This window comes from Chiloscyllium plagiosum, unplaced genomic scaffold (genome assembly GCF_037043375.1).
Source record: "Chiloscyllium plagiosum isolate Xiang-an unplaced genomic scaffold, Cpla_swu_hap1 HiC_scaffold_6, whole genome shotgun sequence".
Taxonomy (NCBI): domain Eukaryota; kingdom Metazoa; phylum Chordata; class Chondrichthyes; order Orectolobiformes; family Hemiscylliidae; genus Chiloscyllium; species Chiloscyllium plagiosum.
This window is the reverse complement of record NW_028270144.1, coordinates 104407699-104432445: the sequence shown is the minus strand read 5'-3', so window position 1 is coordinate 104432445 and position 24747 is coordinate 104407699. Positions and strand designations below refer to the sequence as shown.

The following is a 24747-nucleotide window of genomic DNA, read 5'->3' as shown; positions in this document are numbered from 1 at the left end:
TGCAAGAGGTTTGCTGTTCTTGTGGAAGCTCTGCTTTTGATCTCCATTGCCTTCATTTGGATATTTACTAACTTTATATCTAATTCATATTGGAAGTCTAGACACAAGGGTAGGAAATAAATTTTTTAATAGTATTGAAATGCAAGTTCTTATTATGTTCTTTGGTGTGTTTACTCCTTTTGGACCATGCTTCCTTTATTGTGTTATGTGTAGCAGCACATAGGCAATTTAGTTTTATGGCACATGCTCATGATGTCATGTCAATATCATGGCATGTGACCTAACAATGTAACATTTCTTAGTTTCCATCTTACTGAGCTCTGTCCTGCTATAAAATGGCATACTGAGGGAAATGTGCTACAGTGTGCTTGAATGCTTGTTCTGAGCCCAGATACACAACTAGCTGTGATTACAGGTGCTGGTATAAAGGTTCATTAAATTCTTCAGTATTATGCATCAAGTGTCTCATTTATGTTTTAGGAGTTAATATAAGTATAACAGCATTAAAGGTACAGATCATCAGTATATCACATCATGGAAAATATGAACAGGAGTTGGCCATTCAGCCCTCTAAGCGTGCTCTGTGATTCAATATGGTGGCAGTGGTGGCAGCACAGTAGTCAATGCCAACAACGGAATCCTCACAGAAGATTAAATAGTCCTGGATCATGAAACATTCAGACGCCCAACGGGAACGGTTTACCTGCGTACAGATGTCCGTTTTAAACATATAAACTTTCCTTCTTTCTAAGTAAAGTTCAAGATCAATCAAGCTGTTATCCCTGGATTGCTATTATAAAAATAAAAAAGAAATTCAGCCTGCGTCACAACATAAAAAATTGATACTGTAGGTAAAATACTTTGGAAAGGTTTTAAAGCAAAATCGGCAGCTAAAAGGCTTCCTATAGGCTTACAACCAACATGAACAGTCAAGAGATACTGTCGCCATCAATTTAACAAGAAGGACTGTCTCCCTCCTATTGGAAAGATGTTGTGAAACTTGAAAGGGTTCAGAAAAGATTTACAAGGATGTTGCCAGGGTTGGAGGATTTGAGCTATAGGGAGAAGTTGAATAGGTTAGGACTGTTTTCCCTGGAGTGACGGAGACTAATGGATGACCTTACAGAAGTTTACAAAATCATGAGGAACATGGATAGGATAAATAGACAAAGTCTTTCCCTGGGGTGGGGGAAGTCAATAACTAGAAGGCATAGGTTTAAGGTGAGAGGGGAAACATATAAAAGAGACTTAAGGGGCAACATTTTCACGCAAGGATGGTGTGTGTGTGTGTATATAGAATGGGCTGCTAGAGGAAGTGGTGGAGGCTAGTACAACTGCAACATTTAAAAGGCATCTGGATTGGTATATGAATAGGAAGGATTTGGAGGGATATGGGCCAGGTGCTGGCAGTTGGGACTAGATTGGGTTGGGATATCTGGTCAGCATGGACGAGTTGGACCAAAGGGTCTGTTTCAGTGCTGTACATTTCTATGACTTTCTGTTTGGCAGAAGATCGTTTTTAAACACTGAAACGTGATTTAGTAACCCGGAGAAGCTTTCCTACGTGCAGCAATCGGTTTATTCCACCATTTTGATTCCTCAGTGCAGTGTCAAAGATGGTATGATGTCACCACTCCCTATTTAGTATGAATGTCCTTTACTACTAAAACCTCCTACTATAAGCCTTTATCTTTGAAAGACACAGACGTGCATTTAGCAAAGCCTCTTAAAAAGGCCACAGCCATGAAAGTAAAGTAAAATAGAAAACAAAAAAGGAAAAATAAAAGGACAGAACAGTGAACCAAGTAAAAGGAAGGAACAAACAAGACCTGCACTCCACTTCAGTAAAACAAGAAGCCACAGACTGTCAACAAGGAATGGAAGGCAAACATTTGATTATAGATTGGGCAGAAGATGACTTCTTCACCAAACAAATAGCTATTTAAGCAACATAGAGTTACAGAGTTTTTATAGCATGGAAAGAGGCCTTTCAGTTTATCATGTCTGCACTGTTATAAAACATCTGTATTCTAATCCCATTTTCTAGCACTTGACCTTGATCCTTGTATGCTATGGCGTTTCAAGTGCTCATTTAAATTATTTCTTAAATGTCTTAAGGGTTCCGAACTCTACCACCATTCGAGGAAGTGTGTTCCAGATATCCACAACTCTGGGTAAATATATTCTCCCTGAAAGCCCCTTTTCATATTTTGCTCCTTACCTTAAAACAGTGTTCCCTGGTTATTGATCCCTCTGCTAAAGGAATAGGTTACTCCCCTTCTACCCTGTCTGTGCCCTTCAGAATTTTGCTAACCTCAATGTCCCCCTCACTTCTCTGCTCCAAGGAAATTCCTAGCGTTTTTAATCTCTGTTCATAGCTGAATCATTCCAGTCCAGGCAAATCCTGGTGAATCACATCCTTCCTGTGATATAGTGACCAGAACTACGCACAATATTCCAGCTGTGGCCTAAGTTACATACAGTTCCATCATAACGTCCTTGCTTTTGTATTCAATGTCTTGATATATTCTTTAGTTCACAGATCAAGCCATAAATTATCCTGAGAGGAGGTCTCTTAAAATATTACTTGCCATCAGTTTTGCAGAATAAATACAGCCAGTGTTTTTGTAGATGATTAAAAAGGTTCAGAGAAGATCTGAGGAACTGCTCAGATATGTATTAACGTCTGAATTAACTGATTTCAGCTGGAGTCATACAGACAGAAACCTCAAGTCTATTGAGGACGTTGTTGCCAGATGCCACAGTGAGGGCACTAATCTGATTTTGCAGAAAAAAGAGCTCTCAGTGAGGCTGATCAGGTTGATAATTGCTTCTACTTTGGTCCAATCCTCAGCAAAGATGATCTAGGCAAGCAAAAGAGCCATACTATTCCTCCTTTGCTGGAACATCAGTACCAACATGCAACCACAGTAGGAGGCCCATATCAGTTACATGCTTCAGGTGCGGACAACACTTGCTATAGTCTGCAAAGTGCAAAACAGCCAGCAAGATCTATCATGATGCAGTTTGTCACAGCTATGCAGTGGTTGTCCTGCATTTTTTTCCACATCTTCAAAACAATTGGTTTCAAAGATAATTGAGCACATGTAGAAAAAGTCTGGTTTTTAAAGCTAAACCAGATCCTGGAATGTGAGCCAAGTGACAAGCAAGGTTGTAAAACATCGTGACACTGGTCGCACGGAAAATCATCTAAATGTATTCAAACATATCAACAAAGTGAACAGCCAACAAAGTGGCAAGCAGCCTGTGGAAGTTAGCCAAGTCTTTCATATTGTTAATCCCCCACACCATGTCGATAACATAAGATGAACAATATTATATGTCATAGGTTTGAAAGCCAAGACTGATACTGGAGCTAGTGCCAATGTATAGTACGCATCTAAAAGAAATGTATCCCAAAAGTGGCACTCAGTGATACGTTCTACAAAAGATAGTCTCTGTGTATAACAGATCATCATTTCTATGCATCATGATTCCATGCAGTGACACAATCACACTGCAGTGCCAATATGTAAATTCAGCTTGGATTCCTGAAATCTTCTACCTGCTATGTACCAGTACTTAAGCACTGATCTCAAAATCGTAATTATTTCATGAGATTCAAACCACACCCGAGAGCCACAGGACTTTTCAAATATAGAGGAAAATGAAACAGGTATTGCACCAGCAAGCAGTTGGAGCACAATCATGCACTAGACAGTGCGATTCAGAAATTCAGTCACAAATCCCTGGATATTAGCAAAGATTTTTAAAAAAATTGTGGCAAGTAGGCGTTGCTAGCTGGCCAGCATTTATTGCCTGTCCCTAGTTCCCCTGAGAACTAGGGTGAGCTCGTTCTTGGACTGCTGAAGTCTGCATGCTATAAGTTAACCCACAGTGGCCTTAGAGAGGAAATTACAGGGTTTTGTCGGAATCACAGTGAAGGGACAGCAATATTTTTCCAAATCTGGATGGTGAGTGGCTTGGAGGGGAGTTTGCAGTAAATGTTTTCAAAATATGCAATCAGCCCAGATTGTATGAAGTCATTCGCAATTGTGTTGCTATGTTGCAAAAGAATAGAAGCTGGTTCAGAATAATGCACAATGCACTATCATGTACACAAAGAGTAGCAAAGAAAACCCTGTGTATGGTCATTGCAAGACAGCAAGAAATCAAGCTGTCAGCCAAGAGCAAGTAAAAATAACACACACCTCTGTGGATGAATGTTTGATTACCAGATCAGGACAAGTCAATGCTCCAAAGCATTGAATTGAAGTTTGAATAGGGGTGGCATGGTGGTACAGTGGTTAGCACTGCTGCCTCACAGCACCAGCGTCCTAGGTTCAATTCCAGCCTCGGGCAACTGTCTGTGTGGAGTTTGCACATTCTCCCCATGTCTGCGTGGGTTTCCTCTGGATGCTCCGGTTTCCTCCCACAGTCACAAAGATGTGCAGGTTAGGTGAATTGGCCATGCTAAATTGCCCATAATGTTAGGTGCATTAGTCAGAGGGAGGTGGGTCTGTGTGGGTTGCTCTTCGGAGGATCGGTGTGGACTTGTTCGACTGAAGGGCCTGTTTCTGCACTGTAGGTAATCTAATCTAATCTATATTTTTGCACATCGGTATAATTGTTGAATTGGTAACACATACCAAGTATTATGCTGTATTTCTGTTTGGGATTTATTTGTGAAAAGTGGTGTTATATTTTTCAGCAGATATGTGGTATACATTTAAGGAACATGCTCATGATATCATCACCGTATGTGACCTCAAGATATAAAGCTCTTCGTCTTCATCTTACTGAACACTGTCCACCTGCAGCATGACAGGTGGAGGAAAGTGTGTTGCTGTATATCCAAATTGCTCAAGTCCAGACACGCAAATGCTTATGATTATACAAGACTTATGTAAATATCAGGTATCATAACAAATTGAACTCTTCAGTATTATGTGATCCATGTTGCAGGAGCTAACATAAGTATTATGGTGTGATTGTAGCAGATCATCAGCTATCACAATACGTCACGTCAGAAGAAATAGCAGCGTTGGGTGTTTGCACACTCAAGCATTTTTTATAAGATTATAAGTCATTCTTTGGAGGTGCCGCATGTTGTATAAGTTTGTAATAGTCTGAGTGGGTTAATGCTAGGACCAAACAGGCCCTGTTGATCAGCTGGTGGAAAGAGAATGGTGATAGCAAATCAACCAGTCAGTTCATAGCACATGATGAGCAGTGGTGAAAAGTCATCTTAACATCACTGCACTTTTACGCTAAAAGACATTACAGAGTATATATAGATTGATCAGGACAAACTTTTATGATAGGGAACAAAGTAATTGCAGGCGATATCGGCCTGAATTTCCTTTGCACCATAGAGGTGGCCTTTTGAAAATTTTCCCAGAGACAGTCAGATGTGCCTGCTGTGTGCATACGAATATAGCTAACAAGGTACTTAGAAGGATCCTTAGTCTGTAGTTGTGCACAGCAATTAAATTTTATGGAGGTACATGGGTTCTGTGCCATGTCAGAAGCCCTGCAATCATCACAGACAGCCTTACAGTTGTAAATAATGGGGGCATTGGAGGATGACGTCCAATCTGTTAATGCGGAACTGCAAGGCTGAAACTGGCAGAGCTTTGTCTAAAAGTACACTTGCGGAAGGGGCAGCTGGAAACTCTGGACCATCTGTTAAAAAACTTCCTTTGAGGTCTTTTGATAGTCCCTCCACTTTGAGGCCACTCTCTCCAACTGTCTCAGCATGCTGGCAGGCCTAATTTATGAGCTCTCCCACTGGGCAACTCACTGCCCTTAATTGGAAATGAATGACTGTTAATTGGTCATATCTAGTATATTGCACGATGCGACTCATCTCCAACATCAATAGGATTGAGATTCACAAATGGTCTTGCATGGTGGAAAATATTTAAGAAGAAAATTCTGGCCATCTATCCTTAAAAAAAACTGTCGTAATTAAGTATTTGTCGTACAGATTTCTGATTGTTAAGGAGGGTAAAAGGTAGTTTGCCCCAGTAAGAAAGTCGACCAATTTTTATGGTAAGCCACTTGATAAAGAAAGTACCTCAAATTAATCATGAATATGGTATACTGTAAAAATTAAACCATCATAAGTTCTGTTGGCAACAATAATTCTGAATAGCTGAACTACATTTTATCAGAGGAAAGAAAATGTCAAAACAACAAGTTGATATAATTGAGAATGTGCATAAGGTATGAGCAAGTAGAGAAAGGGTTAAGTTTAGGTTGCTTGACAAAGGGTCAGCTGGCTTGTCTTTGACCAGATAAGAACTTGCAGTAAACAATGAGGTGCTAGAGGCAAGGCTAGTGGTTTAACGAGGTAAAGAACATCCATTGTGTAATGCCAGATGGCTTAATCTTTACTGTTGATGCTTGCTGATTGTAACGGTTATCCAATCAATAGATGTTGCCTTATTTGCATGCTGCTCCCTGTAAGTCACTATACAATTCCTTAAGAATCTGCTATTCGAGAGAAGACAGAGAACTCATGTCTTTGTGTACATGGGCAATCGCGCTCTCTCCATGGCTTGGAATAAAGGTAAAGAAGATAGAGCCACGCTGTATCTCTGAGTGTTTGCTTCAATTGTTACAGGGATACAGAAACAGGATGACATAATGAGAGAACAGAACATTTATTTTAAAAGTTTTGCTTTCATACAACTGATCCTTTGACTTGGTTCCAAACAACCAAGTAAAAATCTTTTGATTTATTAGATGCACAAATACTCAAATAAAAAAGAGACAATCTTGACTTTTGATACTGTTGCCTTGACTAAGACTACAGGAGAGGATGGTATGTTCTTTCAATTTCGTAACACAGTATTATTTAGACATTTTCTTCCTCCATTAGGTTTTTTTGTTGTAACACTGATAACTTTAGAAAGGTAATTTTACATAGCTGTTCATTTTTTCCCAGAGCTTGGCAGGCACCAATTGTAGAAACATTGAATTTAGCTTGGTATTGGTGGAATGCTTATGGGTAAGGTCAATTTTTGTGCAAGGCAAGATGCCCTACAGTCCTTGATATAGCTTTGCCTGTGACCTTTCAGAGTACCATTAGCCATATTTTGATTTTTGGGAATAAATTTTCAAGCCACTGGACTAGCATTGAAAATCGACAGAATTTCTTACAGGGTAAGTCTACTTTTTTCTTCAACATCTTGCAATAATAGTTAGTAAATTAGATGCTCAGCTAATAAAGTTGAGTACATTCAAGCAAGCTTTGTGAACAGCAACATTTACCATGCCTTTGTGACACCAGAACAGGTTATCTACCCGCTCCACACTTCACAATTCTGTTTTAACTGTGTGAAAATATAAAGCTTGTTGCCTTTGATATGTATCACAAGTAACTTGGAACAAATTATAAAGCAAGTATTGAATTCAATTTGCCGTGACTGGGATTCTGGAAGAAGCACCAATAAGAACTACAATTTTATGGCTAGTAAATAGTAGTATTTACAAAGAACAATGCTGCACAAGAACAGGCCATTTGGCCCACTAAGACTGCATCAACACATAATGCTTTTCAAAAGTAAAAACCTTCTGCCTCTACGTGGTCCATATCTCTCTATTCCCTACCTATTCATATATCTGATACTTTGCTACTGTATCTGCCTCCACCATCTTGCCACTCACATCTGTTTTAAACTTACCCCTTTTACCTTAAACCCATGTCCTCTAGTGATTGAGATGTCTAACCTGGGAAAAAAACTCCCAACTATCCATTCTATCCATGCTCCTTATAATATTGTAAACTTCTATTAGTCACCCCTCATTCTTCAAGGTTCAAGTAAAAACAATTACAAGTTTGTCCAATCTCTATTCATAACTGATATCTTTCAAATTAGGTAACATCCTAGTAGAGCATTTCTGTACCCTTTCAAAAGCTTCCACATTCCTTCTGGTAGTGGTGATCAGATCTGTACACAATATTCCAAATGTGACCTAAATTACGTTCTATACACTGCAACATAACTTACCAATTTTTATGTTCAGTGCCCTGGCCAATGAAGGCAAGCATGCATATGCATTCTTGACCACCTTATCCACTTGTGTTACCATTTTGAGGGAACTGTGGATCTGTACATCTATGTATGTTGATACTACTATGGACTCTGCTGTATACTGTATGCTTTCTGTTTGCATTGTATCTTCCAAAATGCATCACCTCATATTTTTCCAGATTAAATGTCATCATCTTTATCCACGTCTCCAGCCTATCTATATCCCATTGTATTCTCAGCAATCCTCTTCACTCTTGGTTATCCTGCCAATCTTTGTGTCATCCACAAATTTACAGACCTCCTACATTCTTCACCAAATTATTTATATATATTACAAACAACAGAGGTCCCATCACTGATCCATTTGGGACACCATTGGTCATAGATCTCCGGTCAGAAAATACCCTTCCACCTCTACTCTGTCTTCTATCACCATGCCAATTCCGTATCCGTCTTACCAGCTCACTTCGGATCCCATGTGACTCCACCTTTTGTGTCAGCCTGCCATGAGAAACCTTGTCAAAGTCCTTGCAAAAGTCCATAGAGACAACATCTACCACTCTGCCCTCATCAATCATCTTTGTCACTTCCTCATAAAACGCAATCAAATTTGTGAGACATCCCCTTCCCTGCACAAGGCTATGCTACCTATCACTAATAAGTGCATATTTTTCAAATGTTAATAATTCTTTTCCCAAAGCATCTTCTGCAATAATTCCTCCATCACTGACATAAAGCTCACCAGCCTTTAATTTCTCAGATTATTCTTGTTGCCCCTCATAACCAAAGGAACAAAGTTGTCCAAATCTCCAGTCCTCTGGGATCTTTCCTGTCATTAAAGAGATTTTGATTTGATTTACTACTGTCATATGCACTGAAGTACAGTGTTGTCTTACGTACTTTACAGGGAGATTGTACTGTACAAAGTTCAGCTGTCAAGAAGGTGCAGAGACAGACAAGTGTTAACATTTAAGAAGACCGTTCAAAAGTCTGATAACACCTGAGAAGAAGCTGTTCTTGAATTTGTTCATACATGTATTCAAACTTTTGCCTGATGGATGACAGTGAAAGAGAGTATAATCAGGGTGGGAAAGGTTTTTGTGTTGGTTGCTTTCCCAGTGCAGCGTGAAGTATAAATGAAGTCAATGGATGGGAGGCTAGTTTCTGTGTTGGAGTGGGCTATGTTCATAGCTCTGTAGTTTCTCATGGTCTTGGGAAGAGCAGTTGCCATACCATGCTGTGATACATCCAGGTGGGATGCTTTTTATAATGTACCTATAAAAATGTGTAAGGTTCTTTATAGAAATGTTGAATTTCTTTAGCCTCCTGAGAAAGCAGAGGCATTATTGCGCTTTCTTGATCATAGTGTCATTGTGGGTGGACCAGGACAGATTGTTGGTGATCATCACTTGGAGGAACTTGAAGCTGTCAACCATCTCCACCTCAGCACCATTGATACAGACAGGGCTTGCCCTCCACTCTACCTCACCTGCTTCCCTCAGCATTCGGAATAGATCCTATCTGGTCTCAGGGGCTTGTCTACTTCAATGCTTTTCAAAACGCTCGACACTTTATTTTTGATATTAACATGCCCCAGAGTATCAACATACCTTCCCAAAACCCACCATCCACTATGTCCTTCTCCTTTGTGAATACCAATGGAAAGTATTCATTAAGGACCTCACTCACTTCCTTCGGCTCAGTGCATAAATTGTCCCCTTTGTCCTTGATTAGACCTGCCCTGTCCCTAGCTACTCCTTTGCTCATAATGTATGTGTAAAATGCCTTGGAATTTTCCTGTCCTGTTGTCAAAGACATTTCATGGTCCCTTTTAGCCCCGCTCCTTCCTTATTTGAGTTCTTTCCTGCTGTCTTTGTATTTTTCAAGGGCTCTGTCTGTCTTCAGTTTCCTAATCCTTACACATGCCTCCTTTTTCTTTTTGACTAAGCTCTCAATTTCTCTTGTCATCCATGATTCCTGAATCTTACCATCATTTTCCTAGGAACATGTTGGCCCTGAACTCTAATTAACTGGCATTTTAAAAATTTCCACATGGCAGATGCGGATTTACTGTCAAACAGTTGCCCCGATCTACATTCCCAATTTCTGCCTACTATTATAGTAGCTAGCCTTCCCTCAGTAAAGTGCTTTCACCTGAGGACTACTCTTATTCTTATCCATAAGTAGCTTAAAACTTACAGAATTATGGTCCTAATTGAACATGTTGTTTCACAAAAACTGTCATGGACCCACCTAACAAATTCCCCTCATCCAGGCCCCTGCGAGACTAAATGAGTCCCAGTCTACACTGGGGAAGTTAAAATCACCCACCGGTAACAACTTTGTTGCTTTTGCATTTTTCCATATTATTATGTAATTTCTCTGGTTTCAACCACAAAGGCTCCATTCACAAAAAGAAAGAAGCGTACTGGTAATCATATTCTTGGGTTGCAGTTTGGCCTTCAGTGTGTGGGATTTAGTAAAATTCAGTGAATTTTGTGGGGAAACCAAAATTAATATCCCTTTTTTTGTATTCCGATGCCTGTGTCAGGGAAACACCAAGTTCTGATACCTTTGAACTATTTTTTATTTCTCCAAGAATGTAGAGAAAATGAAACTCTTAAATATGCATGAAATCCTTAGCATCCCATTATGAGAAGGATTTACCAGGAGTAATGCATTGAGGAAAGACTTGCAAAGTTTTTTTAACATCACGGAAAGGATATTTTGAAGAAATATATGAAGGAGCTTTTCAAGAATGTAAAGACTGGTAAAAATTCAAAGATTATTTCCACTTGTTTGTGAATCAATGGGTTGATATTATTGACTTTATATTACGACGAGAAAAATTCATGTATAAGCATAATAAAAATAAGTGGCCTGACTTTAATTTGGGCCAAGTAGTTGGAATTTGTGGAGGTGGTGTTCATCGAGTCCTTTAGAGCATAAGGATATTTTTACTCGAGGCCTTACTTGAGTGCTTGGATCTGGCAGAAATAAGAGCACCATTGCTGGGCAAGAGTAGGAATGAAGTTATAGCAAGAGAAGGACCATACTCTTTAAACCTGTCAAATCCCATGTCCTAAGATGTTGTCGAGAATTGTGGAAGCTCAAAGAATTGGCAGAGTTCTTTCGCCATTAATTAAAATTCAACCTTTTTATCCACCTTGTAAAGAGAGATTTAATTCCCCTCACCATCTAAAATTAATGGTGCAGGTGCAGGGAGGGACCAGGTGGCTAATGGGGACAATGCCATTTTTCTGCTGCCTGCCATTATTACTTATTGAAGTCAGATAACATGAAGGCTAGTCATCCTAAATAGCAAAAGCCCAATTAAAAGATGAGCTTGGCCCTTCTGGCATCATTCGGAGCACATGCTATTTAATGATGGTGAGAGCTAAAACCTAAAGAGCCTTTCCTACTGTTCTTGCATCTGCTGATCTGATTAAACCCTCATGCGTATCTTTTTCTATGTGGCTATTCTGGCCATCCACCTATCTGCTTCCATCTAAACCCAAATTGATAAAAACTGCCATCTGTTTCCTATCCCATGCCATTACTTTGATGATTGTTGACTACAATGATCCCTGGTGCTCAAACTCTTCAACTTTAAAGTTCTCATTTGTGTTAAGTTCCTTAATGGCTTCACCCTTCTTGACCTTTGGAACTCAACGGCATCCAGATATACTATTTTTCTGAAATCTCCTTTCCTTGGATTCTCTTGCCTTTTGTACATTGCTTTCCTTTTACCCCACTATTAGGGGTTATGCATTCATCAGCTTCAACCCATGTTTGAAATTCTCTACCTAAACCCCTTTTCTGCCTCGCTCCCTTAAGTGCCTTCTTAAAACTCAATAGTTTCTTCGGGCTTCTGATGTCCCTTGAGTTCTTCCTACCTTAAAGGTATTATATAACTGCAAGTGATTGTAGGTTTCCAGTGCAAACACTATTGAGATTACCACACTTTCCTTGTAGGCTTAAAGCTATACTCACATTGATCTGCCAGGTGAGAACAATCTGGAAACTGCCAGGAAAGAAGGGGCTCAAATGCAAAGTGGAAAACATTGTTGAGTCAAGAAAAACAGATGTGCTTCCCCAAGCCCTACCAGTTATGTCACTGCCTCTCCTTTCCTGGACCTGGGACACTGATCTTTCTTCAAGACCTTCCCAAACCCTGTAATTTGCCAGAAAACTGATTTGTGGCAGCTGACAGCCATTTTGAGGTGCTTCCAGGCAGCACATGAATAGTGACATTGAGCTGTAGTGTTTTAATTTATGCTTTTTAGACTTGTTTGAATTATTTTGTGTCGTAATGTGAACTGAATTAAATTCCATGTCAGGATGTCTACCTTGGCTCCATTATAGTGTTGATCCCTCTTGAGTTAGAAGATTTATAGTTATAAGCCTTTCCTAGAGATCAGAGCACGTAACCCAAGGTGATTGTTGCAGGTTCACTTCTTTTGGATGAGACATTAACTCAAGTCCATTCTGCCATGTCAAGTGTATATGGAAGATCCTATGGCACTATTAGAAGAGAAGCAGAAGTTTCTTTGTATATTGATCAATACTTGTTTCTCAACAAACACCACCAAAAACACATTTATCTCATTGCTGTTTATAAGACCTTGAAGTGAGAACACTGGCTGGTGTGTTTCTCTAATGACAATAGTGACAAATCTTTTTTAAAAAAATTAATGATTACTTTAGAATGTTTCAAAATATACAATGTATTTGCATAATTATCGTCTTTACTTTGTGTGACATTATTGAAATACAGAACATGTGAAAAGCAACTTTTGAAGTCAATGCACTGTACATGTAGCAGTTGAGCTATCTGGTACTTTTTGATTATATCTTCTGTTTTCCCACATGCACCTCTATATATAATCCTACAATTTTCCTCTGAAAATTAATTCTTTGTTGTGGTGCAATATAAGGAGCCGTGTTATGGTGTTCAGCATAATGATCATTCTGTGGTTTACGATTATCACGATAAGGAAAAAATAGATCGTTTCCACTTTACATTGTGGTGTATCAGCATATGACACCTCCATTACAGGAAAACTTTATGACATTGTGGAAACTACAGTTTGAAAAGCAGTTCTTAATCATATAACTGCATACAGTAATGTGAACATTTTCCTGTAAATTGCAAATGCATTGGCATCTTAGCTATGTGCAAAATATTCAACTGAACAAGTTATCAAAGCAAACTGAAGTGTTTTGGTTTCTGTATGCCATTTGCCTATTAAGGCAGGTTATACACAAATGTGATAAATTAATTGTCTGGTTCGGACTCTTCCTGCACCACCCCCAATTCCTGGTTGTTTACTGTTTCCTGTTCTACATACTTAATCAAAATATGGGTGTTAACCATGCCTTGAATAAGGACAGAAAACACGTTATAGTGCTTTCATCATGGCCTAAGCATGCCTGAAAGCACTTCACAACCAGAAAAAATGCTGCCCCTATTGTTATGTGAAGATACAGAAATATGAGTTTGTACATAAGAATGTTGACAAACACCAGGTGGGATGAAATGACCCATTTGTGCATTTGGTGATGGAAGAGTGTAGATCAAAACGTGTGGGGAATTCCTTACATGGTTCAAAAACTGCCAGGGGGTATTTAACATCCATCTGAACTGCAAAAAAGCAGACTGGCAAGTGCTTGGTGTAATACCTTGTCCAGAATTATAGGTGACAACTGTCAATTCAGCATTCTCTTAATACAACAGTGAAATGCCTCTACAGATTATGTGCTCACTTCTTACAACATGGATTCAACACAGAAATTTCTCACTTAGATGAAGTGTTGAATATTACCTGTCCCCGGCATGAAGGGTCATATAATATAGAGAGGGTGGAGGTAGCCTATTAGCTTCCCACTTTCCCCTGATCTCACCTCACAATGCAGAAATAAATGTAAAATACTGAGAATCCTGAAAATCTGAAATGAAAGCAAAAAAATGCTGGAAAGCTCAGCAGGTCTGACAGTGTTGGTGAAGAGAGAAACAGGGTTAATGTTTCAAATCTGAAATGACTTGTTCAGAACTGAAAAAGGATGGGGTATTTTTTGATGCTTTTGACAGATGGAGGAGGAGCTAGTGGAACAGATGGTGAGGGTGACCATAGCAAAAGACAAAGGATGTGCTAGTAGTAGTAAAGGAGAAATAGAGATATAAATTAGATGTACATGATATGAAAAGGAGAAAATGGGTTCTCTCTGCTAAGTGCAAAGTCAACTAGGGAGGACCTAATCAGAATAGAAGACAAGTGTCATTCTTTGAATTTGTTGGAACTAAATGTTAAATTTAAGAGGCTGTACAGTGCTAAGTGAAAGTGTTGCTCCCCCTACTTTTAGGATGAGAGCAAGGTAGCTTATTGAAATTACAAGCAGTGGAAAGTTCAAGGCCATTCTTCAGGTTAGAACAGAGGTATTCCACAAAGCAATGATCCAATTTGTATTTGGTTTCGCCATTGTAAAAGAGATTGAATTGTGAGCAGTAATTCAACAGATTAGATTGAAAAAAGGACAAGTAAAATGCTGCTTCACCTGGAATGTGTGTTTGGGGCCTTGGACTGTGAAGAGGGAGGAGATTAATGTGTTACACCTTCTGTTGGGTGGGGGAAATATTAGCAGTGATGGAATAGTGCTCCACATTATCGCAGATGAATGTTCCCTGCAAAATCACAGTGGTGGGAGGAGATGATGTTTTTGGTGGTGGTCTCCTACTAGGTGTGGGGGAAATGATGGAGTATGATCCTTCCAATGTAGAGATAGGTGGAGTGGAGAATAATGATGAGGAGAACCCTATTGTTCTGATTAGGAGGGGGAGCGTGAGGATAGAAGAATGGGAAATTAATTAGACATGGCTGAGGGTCCTGTTAATTGCAATAGGAAGAATCCTTGGGTGAGAAGCAAAGGTTATCTTGTCAGAGGCATCCCTGTGGAAGATGGTACCATCAGAACAGATATGACAAAGATGGAGAATCATAGAACCCCTACAGTGCAGAAGCAGACAACTTGGTCCATCGTGACAGCACCGATCCTCAGAAGAGCATCCCACCCACACCCACTCCCCTATCCTCCTAACCCTGCATTTTTCATGGCCACTCCACCTAACCTGCACATCCTTGGATTTTAGGAGGAAACTCACACAGACACGGAGAACAGGCAAACTCCACACACAGACAGTCGCCCATGGCTGGAATCGAATCCAAGTCCCTGGCCTCAGTGAGGCAGCAGTACTAACCCTGAGCCATCAGAAACTGAAAGAATAGAATGGAATCACTGCAGGAAGTAATCTGTTCTACTCGCTTTTACCAACCCCGCCCTTAATTTCTATGTCATGGCATCACCATTTTCAAGCCCATTTCAGGCCTGATAAAATCATATCAGCTTTGAAATCTTAATTCTGTTTCTGATGCATAAATGCTTCCAGACCTGCTAAATTTCTCCAGTACTTTGTTTTTATGTTCTATAATGTAGAGGTGATGTGTCCACCAAAATCAGCAGTTCACCCCCATACATAAATAATTATGGATCAATTGACCTTGTGAAAAGCTCAATTGGCCCCATTATTACCCCATCCACACCATAATATAGTTGGCAATGGTGATTGAGCAGAGGTGAAATTCATTCTTTTAAAGTTCTTAAAACATGCAGAAGGAATGGGATTGCTGTCATTGGAAGGTGGTCCTTTTACATTGGGCACCCCTAGCTTCCTTTCCGCCAGAGCATTCTTTAAAACTCAACTCCCCATGAACCACTCAGAACAAAGCACCTAGACTTGTCTGAACTCAGGATCCAAGGTGCCTCCCACGTGGACTTTAATATAAGGTATAGTACAGTATATGATTGTTGGACTTGCTTGGCAATTGTGTAGCAGGTACTGAAGGCAGGACATCTTCCCAGTGCTGTATGAAGTTCCATTTAGTTTGCCCGCTGGCTTTATGGCTCAGAGTGGGCTTCAAACCAGCCAGTCAGTTGCCTACCGATATTTCTTTCAAAGTGGTGAGCTGTTCATCCTCACACCCATCTAGAAAAGCTACAAAGTAAGTACTTAGGAGCCGGTTTTGCAAATTTATGACCATGCCACAGGAATAAACCTGGCATTAAAAACCAAGTATTAATTAAAATATTCCCTGATGAAAATAAGACCGGTGTTTTTTAAAAGGCTTCCCCATGGCCATTTTAGATGTCTGTAAAAGGTTTGCATAACCAATTCTTTTCCCCTTTCTGTTTTTTTGACGAAGTTTCAAGTATTTCTCTTGTGAAGACAAAGATTAGTGATGTTAGTCTTATTTAACTATTGTTTATCTTTACATATTTCTCCAAATTTTTTCTGGGATCTGCTATCCCAAGGACTGGCCATTCTCATGACACTTTCCCTATTGATTGTTCCTCAAGAGTCAGACTGAAGTACTGAATGTAAAGCAGGCTCCTTCTTGACTGGAAGTAGTCTTGATGCAGCCACATCATGCTTTACATGTGATATTGTTATTCTTAATGACAATTACTCAACTTGAATTTCATGCTAATTTTGATGTTCTGTCCTGTTCCCCTTTCTAATCAACTAGAGTGATGAGTATAATCATAAGCCTGTACTATCTTTGACTTTTCCATTTTAGGGTCGAAATCTTGAAATTCCCTCCTTAATAGCATCATGGGTCAACCCACAGTAGGTAGACTGCAGCAGTTCAAGAAGGCAGCTCACCACCACCCTCTCAAGGGCAGCTAGGGATGGACAATAAATGCTGGCCAGCCAGCAATGCCCACAACCCACAAAATAAAAGTAATAGACAGAGTTGAATAGATAAGAGAAAATGTGCAGTTTCAGTTTGTTCACCCTGAGCCAGTTTTTCATTTGATTTGCCGTTTTTGGTGCTTTCTTACTAACTGCAAACAGGCTGCTATGTTTACCCACATTGATAACAGTGACCTTGCTTCAAGGGCAGCGGGAGTGACATATCTGCTGCAGGGACAATGTTTTCAGTATAATATTCAGTGTTGTCTCTCGTATTTCAGCAAAGTGATCATACTGTCTTGAAAATAGCAGGATTACATTCTGAGAACATTTTGAACTAGAGGAGGAAGATTGTAATGGCAGGAGTAACTTGTGGGAATAAATTAAGACTACTACAAGCAGCAGTCTGGTTGAAATAGTGTTGGTTTGTGATGGCATTAGATTAATTAAATTGAGAAAAAACACATAATATACAATACTGTGCACCATTCATTGATAGTCAGACTGTTGTACCTTTCCTCTTGCATAAATTTACTAGAGTCTGTACATCACTTTAACTCCAGCCCTTTTAAAAAGTACCTCCTGCAGTCTGTGGGTGATACTTAATAGAGGGTTGACTTGTGCCATGAGAACTAAATATGAACTAATTAAGGGGCTATTTTATGCTGTGGTCAGGATACTGCTATATACTATTTGAATGTTTAAGGTAAGAATCTCGTACTTAGAATAAATGGAAATCGATTCAATACAGTGATATACTGGATAAGAATTATCCTTACTCGGTTAAGTATATATTTGCAATCAACTGTATTCTGAAGCTAGCAGAAGCATGTTGCCACAAAGATGGCATAGAAGTATTTGCAAGTGAAGACGGGAGCATCAAATATTCATATTGTGCAGTGTAAATCCTTCCCCCATCTTTATGTTCTTGATTTTATAACGCGCATATATTTTCTAAATATGTAGCGGTCTTTGTTTTTTTTAAAACAAACTATGAAGTAGGACTCAGTGGAATGGAAACTGATCTCCTTTTTGCAGCATCCCATCCCCTCCCCCGCCTCTAACTGCTGTGAATAATACTGCAAGAGAGGCAGGCCAGGACAAAAATGGCTGTGGTTGCTACCTGTTTGTGGTTGATTGGTTGTTTTTCCTCCTGATTGCTGCAGGCACGGAAGAGAACAGCCGCTTATCAAGCACTTCAAATCTAGTTTGTTCAGTGTAGCAGCCCAAGAGAAAATGGCTGCTGTCTGCCTTGTTTGCAAATCTTGTCATATGCTGACTGTTCAAGAGAAAATGAGACTTTGATCATGCAAAGTCTGCGTGTGGATTCCCTTGTTTTAAAATGAAACGTACAGAACCCTGACCTGCCACTACAAAATGGTTTGGATAGCTGTTTGGACCACGCTGTTTATCGAATTTAGGTAAAATAAATGCCTGTTGTTTGAAACCTGCTGTAATTCAAATTTAGGTGAAATGATTGCTGGAAAGAAAACGTACCAGAGTTATAAACGGTAATAAATTAAGTTGTTTTGCCAAATTTGTTCACTGTAAATGGATTGTAAAATCGGTAAGATTTTTTTGTTCAGACTTCGTATTTTAATTTGTAAGCCAGTGAAACAAATTTGGTCCTGAAACATCTTGAATACTGTTGTTTTAAAGTGATTAATCATCTGATTAGATTTAACATACAACTTGCTGTTTTTCCTTCAGGGTTTAATAGTTCAGTAGGATTACATGTGTTAACCCTAAAAAGGAAGTTGTTGCCACAGTGAAAATACACTTTAAAAGTATTAATAAAGATCTCTGAAATGAAATGATGCCACATCACTATTACGAATGTCAGTTCCTATACTTGTCAGGAATATCACTGCAGCAGTGACCCCTACTACGGTACTGAAACAGTTTGTATCAAATCACAAATGGTATTCTGTGTAATTGTGACAATAGAAAACTATTTATCTTCATTCTCCTCAATCTATCTGGAACCTTTGGCATGATTGACCAAACCATACTCTTGCAAAGCACCTTGATTGTCATCAAACTGCTTGTTTGGTCTGTTACTGACCTATCCAGTTGTAGAAAGACCTGTACTGATTTCTCTTCCTTATCCCACAAGGCTACCTCTGTTGTCTCCTAAAGCTCTATCATCAGCCTCATCTCATTTTTCACCACATGATGCCCTTGGTGGCATCATGTGAAAACATATGGTAATTTCTACACGTAGGCTTTCAACACCAGCTCTACCTAACCATTATCTTACTTGGCCTCCTGCCCCATTTGTAAATTTTCTAACAACTTGCCTGATGTACAATATCAGATCAGCAGAAATTTCCCTCAGTTAAACTTTGGAAAAATAGAAGCCCTTGTCTTCAGTTCCCATAGCAAATTCCATTTCCTGACCATTGATTTAATCTCCTTCTCTGGCCACTTTTTGAGTATAATACTTTATTTTTTATTTAACACTAAGCCGAGCTATCAAACGCTTTAATCCCATCATTTAGAACACCTAATTCCACTTTTGTAACACTGGGTGACTCACTGCTGCCTCAACTGTTGGGTTGCTGAAAGTTTCATATTTTTCTTTTTGTTACCTGTGAGCTCGACTGTTCCAACATACCCAAATCTGTTTCTCGCCTCCACCACATCCCACACCCCTGTAAATCTAAGCACATCAGAAGCTATACAGCCAACTCTGCTACCAAATTCCCTTCACTCATAACCATCTTGCTCCCAAGGAAGGAATACATTGATTTTAAAATTGTCATCCTAGAACTGCATATTACATGTCCCTGTCGGTGTGTTCTAAGCTTGACAGCACGCAAAATAGGTCAGGTAGCAAACCTTCCTGCTCACACTCATAATACAGAAGATGAGTGAGCGCTGCAATCAGCAGCCCACCTACCACGTAAATAAATAATTAAGGCTCAGTAAAACTTGTTAATATTTCCCTGCCAACGTTTGCATGGGCAGCCTGTTTTCTTTTGAAAAATGTTTCAGAACTGTCAGAAGGAGGAGGGCTTACAATCTTGAGAGGGGTACTCTTTGTCCATTGATGACCATACTCACCCTCTTACTATCCACCTGTATATCCCAAAGGGGAAAAAATAATCTGGTGTTCTGCAGATTGTCTCACACAGGAGACTTGATGGATCTTGAGCTCCATTTTAAAGTAAACAAGAGGAGTCAGATCAGTATGTTTTATTTACCAGTTTTACTGGTTTTTCTTTTTGGGAACCCAGCTTCCAAGAACCTTGTTACCCCCTGACCCTAAAGTGGAGCAACACCCTCGCTCTGAGATCCATTGAGCTTCCTGTGAGAGGCAGTCTCGACAGTGTCCACTACTGTAGACTGCCACTCCTAGAACTTGGAGCTGCTGGCCAGTCAAGTAGGTTGGCAGCTCTGGAGGGCAGGACTTCTTCCCAAGTACAGCACGGCAATCCAACTTTTCAGCACTTCAAACCACCTGCTGTGGGATAGGTTTTTTCTGGTTTGGTTGCCTCACTGCTGATTTCCTTATAATTTTCTACCCTGTCTTTTCAAATCTACCTGCCTTTCTTTCTATGGAACCTCCTCCACCCTAGGAACATCTGAGATAGCTGTGCTTCTTCAATTCTCGTGTCTTTCATGTTCATAAGTTTAATTACTCATTGAGGACAATGCCTTTGGCTGTCAAGTTCCTAAGTTCCACTCTTCGTCTTTACTTTACTTGCTTCCTTTAGGAACTTCTTTAAAACCCACCTCCTTGATCAAGTTATTTATCGTTAAAGCATAGAAAATAGGGCAAGAAATAGGCTATTTGGCCCTTCAAGCCTGCGCTACCATTTTGTAAAATTATGGTTGATAGTCAACTCTGTATCCTGTAACACTTTCTCCCCACATCCTTTAAGACAATAAGAAATGATAAGAGTGGACCATTTGGCCCCTCAAGCCGGTTTAACCAATCAATAGAATCATGGTTGATTGACATTCTTCATGCCCACTTTCCTGCCTTTTCCCCATTACCCTTGATTCCCCTACTAATCAAGAGTCGATCTACTTCCGCATTAAATATATACAAGGACACTGTCCCCACATCTCTTTGTGGCAAGGAGTTCCACAGACACTCAACCCTCTGAGAGAAGAAAACCTCCTTATCTTACTCTTAAATTGGCGCCCTTTACTGTGAGACTATGCACTCTGGTCCGAGACTCTCCCGTGAGGGGAAACATACTCTTAGTATTTACCTTGTCTAGCCCTGTAATATTTTAATGAGATGACCTCTTATTCTTAAAAATTCCACTTTGTAGACTTGTTTCGCCTTTGCTAATAACACAATCCCTGCATACCAGGAATCATCCTAGTGGATCTTTTCTGAACTGCCTCCAACGAAATGATATCTTTCCTTGAACAAGGGGACCAAAACTGATCATGGTACTCCAGATGTGGTCTCACCAGCACCTTGCACAGTTGCAGTAAGACTTCCCTACCCTCATATACCAATACCCTTGAAATAAGGGCCAATGTTTCATTAGCCTTCCTGATTACCTGCTGCTTCCATTAGCCTTCCTGACTTAAGTCATTAGATCCCTTTAGTCCTAAGAACTACCACTAACTTCTTCATGGAATCATTCAATATTTTGGCTTTAACTGTCTTCTGTAGCAGATAATTCCATATATAGAAAGGGAGGTGGGATTTGAAAAAAACAGGGCAGAAAATTATTAAGAAGTCTGCAGTGAGCCAACAAACCATAAAGAAACCTGACCTACAGCAGGCGGGTTGATGTTCTGGAAAGTTAGATTGCCGCGTTTTTCTGGGGAAGAGGTCCTACCCTCCAGAGCTGCTAGCCAACTTGACTGGCCTCTCTGGATGAAGAAATTTCTCCTCCTCTCAGTTCTAGATGGTCTAACAATATTGTTAAATTGTGATCTGGTTCTAGTCTCCCCAGTCATCAGGAATATACCCTGTTAGAATTTTACAGATTTCTGAGATTTCACCCCCTCCCCAACTCCCCTTTTTCCCTCTCCATTCTTCTAAACTCCAACAAGCATAGTCCTAGCCAGTCTCTTCATACACTCATCCTGCCATTCCCAAGAATCAATCTGGTAAATCTTTCACTTCCTCCGTGGACAGAAGATCCTTTCTCAGATAAAGAGACCACAGTATTCCAGGTGGTCATCAAGGCCCTATACAATTGTGGCTAGACATCCGTGATTCTGTACTGGAGACCTTTCACTATAAAGACTCCATAACACTTGCTTTCCTCACCCCCTGTTGTATCTTATGTACAAAGACATTCAGATCTCGTTCTATCTCCTTCCTTCCCAATCTATCACCATTCCAGTGAGATCAGATAATATCAATATCAAGATAATACCATCTGTCCCAAAATCACTTGATGTGAGTCACTATCACATTGTTTTTTAATATTCTCTCGATGATTTTCTTATGATAGAGGAGGTGCGTAAATACAGATAATGGTTATTGTGAGGTTGGAATCTCTAAATATCCTGCCAGAGATATCTGATCTGCTAGTGTTGACATTATTCTGGTTGTGCTGGTAATTCTTTCATTTGTTGTGTTATAAAGAAACAACAAATTGTGATGGTAGAGTGAGTATGCCAGCTTTCATGGGGAAAGTGAAAACTGTAGTGCCTTCATTACTGGTATGCATGATTGATTCACTTGTGCCAGCATATTGTTTGGTACTTTATCTGATTATTGAGAAGGTCCCTCTCATAAGTTTATGGTGTAGACAGAAAGGAAAATAGAGAAAAAGCCACCAAACAATGAGGAGAAGGTAGTATTCATGTCAGTTCGTCTTCCTCTGTGGTTCATTTAAGATTTTGTTGTCTGTTAAGTTTTTTTTTGCGTTTGAAGTGAGTAAGTGGCTGTTTTACAACTTGCATGTGGCAGACGCACATGATTTGTCTAATATTATCAGTTTTGCTCACTGTGGTCTCTACTGCTACAAAATCTCTTTTATGATATGATAAAGAAGAGAGGAAAAAAAGCAAAGAGGAAGATATTCTTCGTGCAACCAAGATATATCTGTTGCAACATTAACTTGTCTTTGCAGGCAATATGGTATTTCAACTGAGTGTTCAGAACGTGCTGTTTTAGGTGGGGAGCCAACACACAATACAAAGCATTGTAACAGTAATGTGCCTGCACTGTCCCAACTTAATTTATTGTAGGATCTATATCAACCAATTAAACAAAATGCATCTCATCAAGGTCAATAAGCAGATTATACCTTACCTACTCCAGTATTGACAGTAGAACTTTTAACTTGGATAATTGTTTTTGATTCTGATTGACTGATCAAAATGTTGCCTATAAGATTGTTGGTGAAAGTTGAAAATAAATTTGTATCCATACTAACATTTTGGTTACAGTACTTGCATGCATGGCTCTTAAACAGGAATTTGCACTGGAATTTATTTAAATCATCCTAGAGAATAGCTGGCAGTTGATTGGCTGCAGAGATTCACGCCATTATCCTTTTTGACTGCAGCTGAGAATACTTTGCTCTTGTAATGACGTGATGTCAAAACACTTTCAAATACACAAGCAGTTGGGCCTGTATAAATGGATCAGTGTTCAGTCAACAAATTAAAGGGGCCAATGTAATTGGAAATTTCTGGACTAAGCAAGCCAATTACTGGGATATCACAGTTGGCAGCTGCCACGTGAGCTCTTCGTAATTTTCACAATAAACATGTTTTGGAACTGTTTCAAAGATTGATCTAGGATTGAGTCTTCGCAACATTTTAAAATATTCTTATGGTGACAATTATCATCAGCTTTCAGGCTGTTGCCGGTTTCAGTACCCCTGCAATTAGGCCTTCTACAGAAATCTGTCTGTTTTGTAAGCCAGAAATGCTAAACGACATTGCCAAATTTTAAAAAGGAAAAATATGGGGCATTTCACCAGAGACACTGTTTTGTCTGTTCCTCACAAGTATGGATTTGTTAAAGTCTTTGCAAATAACAGGCTGCAAATGTAATGGGATTGTTTTAATTATGGGAAATGTTTGATCATCCAGTAATGAAGCAAGCTTTTAGAAGATTAGAACACTTGGTGTACTAAAATGTATGCAATCGTAAGTAAAATAAGATCTATCAAACAATATTTGTTATACAGGGTTCTTGGAATTAAAACTGCTGCAATTCTGTAATGCTTTAAATGAGAGTCTGTGTAGATTCAAAATCTAGTTCGCTCAGTTGGCTGGACAGTTAACGTGGTTAAAATGATTGCCAAAGCATGGAGATTGGTCACTGTTACATCTGAGGTCGACCTGGAACTTGCTTCATCATCTTCCCTGTAGCTTAAAAGAAAAGTCACAGCTTCTGTTTAGCCTTGAGCTGGCAAATAATCGCCAAGCATCTGCTTTCAGACAAAGAAATTACAATGGGAATTGGTCTTTGTTTCTCCTGTGGTTTACGTTAAACAATGTGCTTGGGTATCCTGGTTTGCAATCTTTTTTTTCAAAAAGGTAAGTAGGGACCAGAAATAGGTTAGGACAAATTCTGCTGTGCACTTTGCCCAAATCTAGGCCCCTCCTAATTTTTTTTTGTCCAAAGCCAATTGCTGTGGATGCAGGAAATCTGAAATAAACATGAAACGGTCTGGCGGCACCTGTGGAGAGAGGAATCTAATTAACATTTCAAATCCAGTATGACTCTGAAACTGAAGCGAGTTGGAAAAGTGCCCTGAAGAAGGGTCACCGGAGCTGAAATGTAAACTTTGTTTTATTTCAACAAAGGTGGAAAAGTGCTGGGTTTTCTACTGTCAGGTCAGGGGTAGATTAGAGGGCAAGGGGAATTAGATGTGAGTGTAATCGAACAAAAGGAAACCGTAATGGTTGTAGAGGAGAGGTCCAAATGAAGTGTTTTTTGGCAGAATGTTTTGCTCTCACTTATTGTTAGACATGAGTTTCGATATAACCAAATTCTCGGTACATTGTGGGCATCAT

At 39.6% G+C, this 24747-nt stretch overlaps 1 protein-coding gene and 1 long non-coding RNA gene across 12 annotated transcripts in view; one reads left to right on the top strand and one right to left on the bottom strand.

Annotated features, from left to right (window-relative positions):
- The window catches only part of LOC122550839 (uncharacterized), a 207051-nt gene extending 189075 nt beyond the window's left edge, over positions 1 to 17976 (bottom strand). The window contains exon 1 of the long non-coding RNA XR_006311959.2: positions 17915 to 17976. This is a non-coding gene — a long non-coding RNA (uncharacterized LOC122550839). The remainder of the gene's footprint in view (positions 1 to 17914) is intronic.
- The window catches only part of LOC122550838 (F-box-like/WD repeat-containing protein TBL1X), a 399517-nt gene that overhangs the window by 140609 nt on the left and 234161 nt on the right, over positions 1 to 24747 (top strand). For 2 of the 11 annotated variants that reach the window (XM_043692160.2, XM_087988311.1), the window contains exon 1: positions 18031 to 18212. The exons of the other annotated variants lie outside the window; for them this stretch is intronic. The gene's annotated coding sequence lies outside the window, so the exon portion shown is untranslated. Of the gene's footprint in view, positions 1 to 18030; positions 18213 to 24747 lie in introns of those variants that run through there. 11 annotated transcript variants of the gene reach the window in all.